General features: G+C 62.4%; 1 protein-coding gene across 1 annotated transcript in view; it reads left to right on the top strand.

Moving 5' to 3' along the window:
* Positions 1-1510: 1510 nt before the first annotated feature.
* The window catches only part of CYHR1 (cysteine and histidine rich 1), a 55101-nt gene continuing 45516 nt past the window's right edge, over positions 1511-11095 (top strand). Inside the window, exons 1-2 of the mRNA XM_038393548.2 lie at positions 1511-1528; positions 2787-2807. The gene's annotated coding sequence lies outside the window, so the exon portion shown is untranslated. The remainder of the gene's footprint in view (positions 1529-2786; positions 2808-11095) is intronic.

Below are 11095 nucleotides of genomic sequence, written 5' to 3'. Positions count from 1 at the left end.
GGACCTGCCCAAGGCCTCGGTCTACCAGGTACCCCCGTACCCCCAAACCCCCCCGGGGCCCCCCCCCCCCCGCCCCGCACGGTGTGCCTGGACCTGCCCAAGGCCTCCGTCTACCAGGTACCCCCGTACCCCCAAACCCCCCTGGGGCCCCCCACCGCCCCCGCCCCGCACGGTGTGCCTGGACCTGCCCAAGGCCTCGGTCTACCAGGTACCCCCGTACCCCCAACCCCCCCCGGGGGCCCCCCACCTCCCCGCCCCGCACGGTGTGCCTGGACCTGCCCAAGGCCTCGGTCTACCAGGTACCCCCGTACCCCCAAACCCCCCTGGGGCCCCCCACCGCCCCCGCCCCGCACGGTGTGCCTGGACCTGCCCAAGGCCTCGGTCTACCAGGTACCCCCGTACCCCCAAACCCCCCCTGGGGCCCCCCACCTCCCCGCCCCGCACGGTGTGCCTGGACCTGCCCAAGGCCTCCGTCTACCAGGTACCCCCGTACCCCCAAACCCCCCTGGGGCCCCCCACCGCCCCGCCCCGCACGGTGTGCCTGGACCTGCCCAAGGCCTCGGTCTACCAGGTACCCCCGTACCCCCAAACCCCCCCTGGGGCCCCCCACCGCCCCGCCCCGCACGGTGTGCCTGGACCTGCCCAAGGCCTCGGTCTACCAGGTACCCCCGTACCCCCAAACCCCCCTGGGGCCCCCCACCGCCCCCGCCCCGCACGGTGTGCCTGGACCTGCCCCAGGCCTCGGTCTACCAGGTACCCCCGTACCCCCAAACCCCCCTGGAGCCCCCCACCGCCCCCACACGCACGGTGTGCCTGGACCTGCCCAAGGCCTCGGTCTACCAGGTACCCCCGTACCCCCAAACCCCCCCTGGGGCCCCCCACCGCCCCGCCCCGCACGGTGTGCCTGGACCTGCCCAAGGCCTCGGTCTACCAGGTACCCCCGTACCCCAAACCCCCCCTGGGGCCCCCCACCTCCCCGCCCCGCACGGTGTGCCTGGACCTGCCCAAGGCCTCGGTCTACCAGGTACCCCCGTACCCCCAAACCCCCCTGGGGCCCCCCACCGCCCCCACCCCGCACGGTGTGCCTGGACCTGCCCAAGGCCTCGGTCTACCAGGTACCCCCGTACCCCCAAACCCCCCTGGGGCCCCCCACCTCCCCGCCCCGCACGGTGTGCCTGGACCTGCCCAAGGCCTCGGTCTACCAGGTACCCCCGTACCCCCAAACCCCCCTGGGGCCCCCCACCTCCCCACCCCGCACGGTGTGCCTGGACCTGCCCAAGGCCTCGGTCTACCAGGTACCCCCGGACCCCCTGGGGCCCCCCACCGCCCCCGCCCCGCACGGTGTGCCTGGACCTGCCCAAGGCCTCGGTCTACCAGGTACCCCCGTACCCCCAAACCCCCCTGGGGCCCCCCACCGCCCCCGCCCCGCACGGTGTGCCTGGACCTGCCCAAGGCCTCGGTCTACCAGGTACCCCCAAACCCCCCCTGGGGCCCCCCACCGCCCCCGCCCTGCACGGTGTGCCTGGACCTGCCCAAGGCCTCGGTCTACCAGGTACCCCCGTACCCCCAAACCCCCCCTGGGGCCCCCCACCGCCCCGCCCCGCACGGTGTGCCTGGACCTGCCCAAGGCCTCGGTCTACCAGGTACCCCCGTACCCCCAAACCCCCCTGGGGCCCCCCACCCCGCATGGTGTGCCTGGACCTGCCGAAGGCCTCGGTCTACCAGGTACCCCCGAACCCCCAAACCCCCCCTGGGGCCCCCCACCGCCCCCACCCCGCACGGTGTGCCTGGACCTGCCCAAGGCCTCGGTCTACCAGGTACCCCCGTACCCCCAACCCCCCCAGCCCCCCTGGGGCCCCCCACTGCCCCCACCCCGCACGGTGTGCCTGGACCTGCCCAAGGCCTCGGTCTTCCAGGTACCCCCGAACCCCCAACCCCCCCAGCCCCCCTGGGGCTCCCCACTCCCCGCCCCGCACGGTGTGCCTGGACCTGCCCAAGGCCTCGGTCTACCAGGTACCCCCGTACCCCCGAACCCCCCCTGGGGCCCCCCACCGCCCCCACCCCGCGCGGTGTGCCTGGACCTGCCCAAGGCCTCGGTCTACCAGGTACCCCGTACCCCCAACCCCCCCTGGGGCCCCCCACCGCCCCCGCCCCGCACGGTGTGCATGGACCTGCCCAAGGCCTCGGTCTACCAGGTACCCCCGTACCCCCGAACCCCCCCTGGGGCCCCCCACCGCCCCCACCCCGCACGGTGTGCCTGGACCTGCCCAAGGCCTCGGTCTACCAGGTACCCCCGTACCCCCAAACCCCCCTGGGGCCCCCCACCACCCCCGCCCCGCACGGTGTGCCTGGACCTGCCCAAGGCCTCGGTCTACCAGGTACCCCCGTAACCCCGAACCCCCCCCAACCCCCCTGGGGCCCCCCACCTCCCCGCCCCGCACGGTGTGCCTGGACCTGCCCAAGTCCTCGGTCTACGAGGTACCCCCGTACCCCCACCCTCCTGGGGCCCCCCACCTCCCCCACCCCACACACTGTGCCTGGACCTGCCCAAGTTCCCCGGTGCTACCTGGTACCCCGCAACCCCCCAGCCCCCCCTGGCCCCCACCTCGCATGGTGTGCCTGGACCTGCCAGCCTCGGTCTACCAGTACCCCCCATACCCCAAACCCCCCTGGAGCCCCCCACCTCCCCGCCCCGCATGTGTGCCTGGACCTCCAAGGCCTCGTCTCCATGTACCCCCGTACCCCCCTGGGGCCCCCCACCTCCCGCCCCGCACGGTGTGCCTGACCTGCCCAAGGCCTCGGTCTACGGGTACCCCGTACCCCCAAACCCCCTGGGGCCCCCCCCGCCCCCGCCCCGCACGGTGTGCCTGGACCAGCCCAAGGCACGGTCTACCAGGTACCCCCGTCCCCCAAACCCCCCTGGGGCCCCCCCCCGCCCGCACGGTTGCCTGGACCTGCCCAGGCCTCTCTACCAGTACCCCCGTACCCCCGAACCCCCCACACCCCCTGGGGCCCCCCACCTCCCCGCCCCGCATGGTGTGCCTGGACCTGCCCAAGGCCTCGGTCTACGAGGTACCCCCGTACCCCAAACCCCCCCACCTCGCACGGTGTGCCTGGACCTGCCCAAGGCCTCGGTCTACCAGGTACCCCCATACCCCCAACCCCCAGCCCCCCTGCGGCCCCCACCTCCCCCCCCGCACGGTGTGCCTGGACCTGCCCAAGGCCTCGGTCTACCAGGTACCCCCGTACCCCCAAACCCTCCTGGGGCCCCCCATCTCCCCCACCTCGCACGGTGTGCCTGGGCCTGCCCAAGGCCTCGGTCTACCAGGTACCCCCGTACCCCCTCAGCCCCCCTGGGGCCCCCCACCTCCCCGCCCCGCACGGTGTGCCTGGACCTGCCCAAGGCCTCGGTCTACCAGGTACCCCCGTACCCCCAAACCCCCCCAGCCCTCCTGGGGCCCCCCACCTCCCCGCCCCGCACGGTGTGCCTGGACCTGCCCAAGGCCTCGGTCTACCAGGTACCCCCGAACCCCCAACCCCCCCAACCCCCCCAGCCCCCCTGGGGCCCCCCACCGCCCCCACCCCGCACGGTGTGCCTGGACCTGCCCAAGGCCTCGGTCTACCAGGTACCCCTGAACCCCCCCAGCCCCCCTGGGGCCCCCCACCGCCCCCGCCCCGCACGGTGTGCCTGGAACTGCCCAAGGCCTCGGTCTACCAGGTACCCCCGAACCCCCAGCCCCCCTGGGGCCCCCCACTGCCCCCACCCCGCACGGTGTGCCTGGACCTGCCCAAGGCCTCGGTCTACCAGGTACCCCCATACCCCCAGCCCCCCTGGGGCCCCCCACTTCCCCCGCCCCGCACGGTGTGCCTGGACTTGCCCAAGGCCTCGGTCTACCAGGTACCCCCGAACCTCCCCAGCCCCCCGGGGGCCCCCCACCTCCCCCGCCCCGCATGGTGTGCCTGGACCTGCCCAAGACCTCGGTCTACCAGGTACCCCCGTACCCCCAAACCCTCCTGGGGCCCCCCACCGCCCCCCACCTCCCCCGCCCCGCACGGTGTGCCTGGACCTGCCCAAGGCCTCGGTCTACCAGGTACCCCCCAGCCCCCCTGGGGCCCCCCACCGCCCCCCACCTCCCCCGCCCCGCACAGTGTGCCTGGACCTGCCCAAGGCCTCGGTCTACCAGGTACCCCCGTACCCCCAAGCCCCCCTGGGGCCCCCCACCGCCCCCCACCTCCCCCGCCCCGCATGGTGTGCCTGGACCTGCCCAAGGCCTCGGTCTACCAGGTACCCCCAAACCCCCCCAGCCCCCCTGGGGCTCCCCACCGCCCCCCACCTCCTCCGCCCCGCACGGTGTGCCTGGACCTGCCCAAGGCCTCGGTCTACCAGGTACCCCCGTACCCCCAAACGCCCCTGGGGCCCCCCATTGCCCCCCACCTCCCCCGCCCCGCACGGTGTGCCTGGACCTGCCCAAGGCCTCGGTCTACCAGGTACCCCCATACCCCAAACCCCCCTGGGGCCCCCCACCGCCCCCCACCTCCCCCGCCCCGCACAGTGTGCCTGGACCTGCCCACGGCCTCGGTCTACCAGGTACCCCCGTACCCCCAAGCCCCCCTGGGGCCCCCCACCGCCCCCCACCTCCCCTGCCCCGCACGGTGTGCCTGAACCTGCCCAAGGCCTCGGTCTACCAGGTACCCCCGTACCCCCAAACCCCCTGGGGCCCCCCTGGGGCCCCCCACCTCCCCCGTCCCGCATGGTGTGCCTGGACCTGCCCAAGGCCTCGGTCTACCAGGTACCCCCGTACCCCCAGCCCCCCTGGGGCCCCCCACCTCCCCGCCCCGCACGGTGTGCCTGGACCTGCCCAAGGCCTCGGTCTACCAGGTACCCCCGTACCCCCAAACCCCCCAGCCCCCCTGGGGCCCCCCACCTCCCCGCCCTGCACACTGTGCCTGGACCTGCCCAAGGCCTCGGTCTACCAGGTACCCCCGTACCCCCAAACCCCCCTGGGCCCCCCACCGCCCCCCACCTCCCCTGCCCTGCACGGTGTGCCTGGACCTGCCGAAGGCCTCGGTCTACCAGGTACCCCCGTACCCCCAAACCCCCCTGGGGCCCCCCACCTCCCCCGTCCCGCATGGTGTGCCTGGACCTGCCCAAGGCCTCGGTCTACCAGGTACCCCCGTACCCCCAACCCCCCCGAGCCCCCCTGGGGCCCCACAGCTCCCCGCCCCGCAGACTGTGCCTGGACCTGCCCAAGGCCTCGGTCTACCAGGTACCCCCGTACCCCCAACCCCCTCAGCCCCCCTGGGGCCCCCCACCGCCCCCGCCCCGCACGGTGTGCCTGGACCTGCCCAAGGCCTCGGTCTACCAGGTACCCCCGTACCCCCAGCCCCCCTGGGGCCCCCCACTTCCCCCGCCCCGCACGGTGTGCCTGGACCTGCCCAAGGCCTCGGTCTACCAGGTACCCCCGTACCCCCAAACCCCCCTGGGGCCCCCCACCGCCCCCGCCCCGCACGGTGTGCCTGGACCTGCCCAAGGCCTCGGTCTACCAGGTACCGCCCCCGCAGCCCCCCACAACTCCGGGGGCCCCCCAACTACCCCACCCCTCACATGTGTCTGGACCTGCCCTATGCTGTGGTCTGCCAGGTACCGACCCTGTAACCCAAAACCCCCCCTGGGGCCTCCCCAACTCCCTTGCCCCGCACGGTGTGCCTGGACCTGCCCAAGGCCTCGTTCTACCAGGTAGTGCCCCTGTACCCCCAACACCCCGCAGTCCCCCACAGCCCCCATGGGGCCCTCCCAACTCCCCTGCCCCGCACATTTTGCCTGGACCTGCCTAAGGCCTCGGTCTACCAGGTACAGCCCCCTTAGGGCTCCCCCCAACTCCCCCACCCCGCACTGTGTGCCTGCACCTGCCAAGGGTTCTGTCTACCAGGTACCGTCCCTGTACTCCCAGAGCCCCCCACATTCCCTACAGCCTCCTGGGGCCCCCCCAATCTCCCCTGCCCTGCACGGTGTCCCTGGACCTGCCCAAGGCCTCAGTCTACCAGGTACACATCCCCCTCCCCCTGGCAAGCCCCCACAACGCTAGGAGTCCTGCCCCACATGGTGTCCCGGGATCTGCCCAAGGCCTCGGTCTCCCGGGTATCGACACCCGCCGGGGCTCCCACAGCTCCCTTGGGACCTCCAGGACCTCACTGCACAGTATGCCTGGGCCTGCGCAAGGCCTTCGTTACTAGGTACCGTCCCCCAGGGCCTTCCACCTGGTATGCTTTGACCTGCCTAAAGCCTTGGTCTGCCAGTACCACCCAGATTCCCCATTTGTGGTCTACAAGTGCCACCATCCCACCCCGATTCCCCTGGGATCACCCACCCGTGGTCTACTAGTTCCAGGATTTCCAGGACACTCCTGCTGACATTCCCACCCTGCATCGCATGACTGATTTGTCCAAGGCTTCAGTCTAGCAGCTACTCACATCCCCCCAGGACCCTTTCAGGATTCCCCACGGGAGCTTAGTGCACAGTGTACCTGGACCTGCCCATGGCCTGGGTCTACCAGGTACCCCTGGGAACCTTCACCGCACTGATCCCTGGACTCCCCCATACCCTCTGAAACCCCTCTGTATGGTGTGCATAGACCTTTCCAAGGCTTGATCTACCTGGTACTGGTCCCCTGGACCTTATCCCTGCTGGGGTGAGACCCTCCCTTCCCCTGCATGGTGTGCCTGGGGGACTGCTCAATGCTTCTGTCTACATGGTACCCTCTACCTGCCCTCCCTTCATAGTATACCTGATCTGGCTAAGGCTTCATGTATCAAGTACCCTCAGATCTGATCCCCTGTTTTCATACCCCTGCACAGCATTGCCTCCACCTGCCCATGATTTTGTTCAATCAGGTATCCACCCTTGGGAACTCAGTCCACTATATACCTTCCTGGGACCTCTTCTATGTCTCTGCATGGATCTGCCCATAGCATCTTTGTTTTCCTGGCCCCACTCCTAAGCCTGACCTTCCCCTGGCATCCTCTGGATGGTGTGCCTGGATCTAGACAAGCCTCAGTCTTCTACAGAACCCCTCTGCCAAGGGCTGACCTCTCCTGTACCCAGAAGACCTTATCTCCACCCCTCTTGTGGTGTCTAGCCCTGCCCGTGGCCTTGGTCTGCTAGCTTCCATTCTCCAGGGAATGGGACCATCACACTGCAATGCTGCTTCTGGGGAGAGGAGAGCTCTGGGGACTGTGCACTTGAGCCTGCCCAAGGCCTCTGTTTCATACCTGCACTCTGACTCCGATTCCCCTTACCAAACCCAGCCTCCAGCCCTGTGCCCTTATCTAGCCCTGTTCTGGGTTATCGCTTCTCCTGCCTCTCTGAGGTTTGAGGACTAGGCCCTGCTACTGAGCAAAGCGATTGCCAAAGAGAAGATGAAGTGAGTCATTTCTTCCTCAGTCTGCTGATCACTAAGGGGGCAGGTATTTTCCCATGGTCACTCCCAAAGGGCCTTTCCCCAGATAGCATCTGAGATGTGCTCCTTGCTTTTTCTAGGTCACCTGGTACCAAAGTCAAGGCAACCTCACTTCACCCTCCTGCAGGGTGTATTCCTCCCACTCCTCAGCTCCTGGTCACCAACTCCCAAAATATATAACAATCTGGGGAGGAATGGGCTTTGCAGAAGAAAACAGGGATCCAGTTGAACTCCGATTGAATGGAGCAGGCTACAGTGCCTCTCCCTGGGGATTGTCAGCTGGTCAGGGTGTGTTTGCTTCCTGTAGGAGACTTGTGTTCCATGGAGGGAGGGGTACCTTGTTTTAGTCATGGAAGATCCCACCCTCTTTTGAATCTTTTTTAGTGAAATAACTTGATCCCATTGAATGGCTCCAGTAACTGGTCCCTTAGTCTGAAATAGGGCCAGGCCAGAGAAAGAAGGCAAACTTCTATGGAATAGAAACAAATACTCATAAAAATCCAAAACCCCATCTTACTTCCCCCTGAGTGTGCTGGTGGGTGGGATTGGTGGAAAGCAATGATCGCTGCCAGCTGCATGTCCCACACAGAGACTCTCATCACAGTGAGGGTTTCATTGGAACAGCTCAAGTGGAGGTGCCAGAAACTCCAGGGCATTATGTTATGTAAATACGTGTAGACGTGTGTTGTTGACAAGACTCAGATCTGCTTTTTATTTGACCACCTCTTTTGCAAGCCTGAAGTTCTCTTCGCTCTGCAAAGCATACACTTCTCCTTGTAATAGTGCTGCAGGAACATGCGCTAATCTGCAGACAGTTGTAAGTGGCCTCGGTATAGCCAGCATCCATTTTGTGGGACACTGCCCTCCTGGCGCTGCTGAGACTTCGAGTGTAAGGCAGGGCTACTCATCACTTTCTAGATCTGAGGATGACTGAGAATTGAAAGAGTTGGATAGCCCTGTCAATTCATTCAAACCTATCTTTTAGCTGGGATAGTCGATCTTCCTGGGGTATGCTAACCATTCTGGCCTCTTAAGGCAAGCAAGAGGAAACACAAAATGGACTTTGGCCTAGCCATTCCTCAGCTTACAGTTTCCATGCTGCATAGGCTGATAGGCTAGAGGAATGTAGACATAGGGTTGCCAATTTTGGACGTATTCCTGGAGATTTCATCACATGACATAATCTTTAATTAAAGATAACTCTTTCATTCCTGGAGACTTCAGGACAATCCTGGAGGGTTGGCAACCCTGTGGGAAGGAGAATTGAAGTGATCTGGTGTTTGGAAGGTTTGTATGACTTGCATTTAATAGTCACAGAGCTGAGATGTGAAGCAGTGTGTGAGCTGAAAGCCTTGAAATGGTAGGAGTGTGAGACTTGAATTAGCCAAGAGCTTAAATGCAAAGGTCATTGCCTTGGTGATGTTACACTTTGCTGATCAGACCCTAATAATTTCGAATGCACGCTGTTGCTAATGTGAGAGTGGCCTAAGATGGCAGAGCTGTGCTATCTCAAGGAAGGGAACTATGTTACTGGGAGGTTTATTTCATGTGCAACCCTGTCATTCATGGTAAGGTTTATGGGCTCAAGGGATTGTGTAAAATGGCTGCTTGCTCTGAGGAGAAGCAGCGTTCTTAGGAGCAAATCTGTTAGCAGAAATGTATGGGTACACAGTTAAACTGAATCCAAATGAATGGTGATAAACTGATGGCTCTTGCCTTGGTATGTGTGCCTGCAAAAGAATTGGTTTTTCTGAGCCTTTGTAGGTATTAGGCTTCATTGGGAGAAAAGTGTTGTGTGAGAATATGGGTCAGATGCTGATTCTAAAACTAACTGCCACTTTCCCTCCTCTGGGCCCTCTTCCAGTCGTGTTTGTCTGGTGCCCTAGAATTTTTTCCCTAAAAGAAGATGAAATAATTGAGTTTTAACTTCCTTCCCTGCAGACAATAGGTAAACCAGGACAAGCTGCTGCTGGCTGCCATGCTGTGGAAGCTTTGGCAGCATCGCACAATGGTCCCGTTATTGATGAGGGCACTCAAGGTTTTGGATTGCCACAAAATTACTGCTGCTTTTACAGGCTAGCAAAGCAAACATGATTGTGATTTTTGGAAAGGCTGGTGCAAACCAGTCTGTGGTGCTTTGGTAGCTGTGGAATTCCCTGAGCAGATTCAATTAGGAACATTTAAAATGTTTCAGGAGAAACGAAAACGGCCAAGAATAGTGAGAGGTTTTCCTGTATCTGTAGAGACCCACAAAATGAAATCGGTGCTTGCTTGCACATGTCCTCTTGAGTGGAGCTTATGTTTAGCTGCTGTTGCTTGATTTGCTTGTGCTAGCTTTGTATGTGCTGGCAAAGGCATCTAAATAGTGCCACAAGGAGCAATGTGGTTTTTTTTTTTATTCCTCATGTATGCCCTCTTCCCTGAGATGTCATACATCTCTCTAGCCACCTGGCTGAATTTGAGGGAAAGGGTGGCTTTGTGGTTGAGACAACGAACTGGGTCTCTGGTGGAGGTGGGAATTGAACCTATATCTCTGGATTTACTGTGACACCTTGGGCTAGCCCCTCACTCATCATGCATGGGTTTCCTCATCTCTAAACTAGGGGTCCCTATGTGACAGTGTTGAGCGTACATTTATGAATACTTGCGAGGAGCTCAGATGATGCAGTGACTTGGTACATGGGGAAAAGCTTTCTGACATGGAATGCCCAGATCTTGTCTAAATATGGGCTGTACTTGCAACTTACCAGGAAGAGCAGACTGCAGCTACCCTCAGTTCTGAGACCTGCAGGTAGCTGCTTGGGGATCAAGGTGGTGCATTGTCTGTGATTTTTGGACTGCTCCTCTATTAAAGATGAAGGTTATTCTGAATGAGGAAGAAAGGTCTTGTGCTTAAAGCACTGGACTGGGTCCGGGTCCTGGTCCTGGCAGTCTGTGTTATCCTGGGGAAGTCACTTATTCTTTGTTCTTCACTTTCTCTACCTGTAAAATGGGGATATCCACCTAGCATAGTGTTGAGCCCTAATTCATTATTGTAAAGAACTTTGAGGTCCTGGGTGGAAAGTGTTGTAGATGGGTGTCCTATGCAGTACTGTACAGTTCTGTGGGTTCGTTACAGTGTAATAAACTTGAAACCCTTATTAACCAACTAGACTTGGCAAAATGTCCTGCAAAGCAACTTTAGAAAAATCTACTCTCCCATTCTACCTGGTCCAGTCTCTGCTTGCCTGGACTGACTACCCTTATTTGTTGTAACTGAGGAGCAAGCTAGTCATTTGTAATCCCTGTTCGTGAGGGAGGTGGAGGGGAAGGATAAATATGCTTTGTGCCAAGGCTACCGTAAAGATTCTTAGTGGGGACCTACTAGACACAGGAAAGCCAGTGCAAACCTTCTCTTGGAGTTGCTATGATGTACACATTAATGTCTGAAGCTTTTTATTTATGGTGTGTCTTTGTTCAGGTGTATAGATACTGATGAAACCTGATGAACAGGAGACTGAATGGAATTCTGGATACCTTGCTCTTCAGTTTGTTTATATAAAAATATTAATAAATAAAAGGTAGTTAGCCCAGGCAAGCAGAGATTGGAACAGGTAGGGTGGGAGAGTAGATTTTTTCCAAGGTTGCTTTGCAACACA

The sequence above is a fragment of the Dermochelys coriacea genome, chromosome 2 (genome assembly GCF_009764565.3).
Source record: "Dermochelys coriacea isolate rDerCor1 chromosome 2, rDerCor1.pri.v4, whole genome shotgun sequence".
NCBI lineage: Eukaryota > Metazoa > Chordata > Testudines > Dermochelyidae > Dermochelys > Dermochelys coriacea.
Note: the sequence above shows the minus strand (reverse complement) of the source record. Positions and strands in the feature narration are given on the sequence as shown.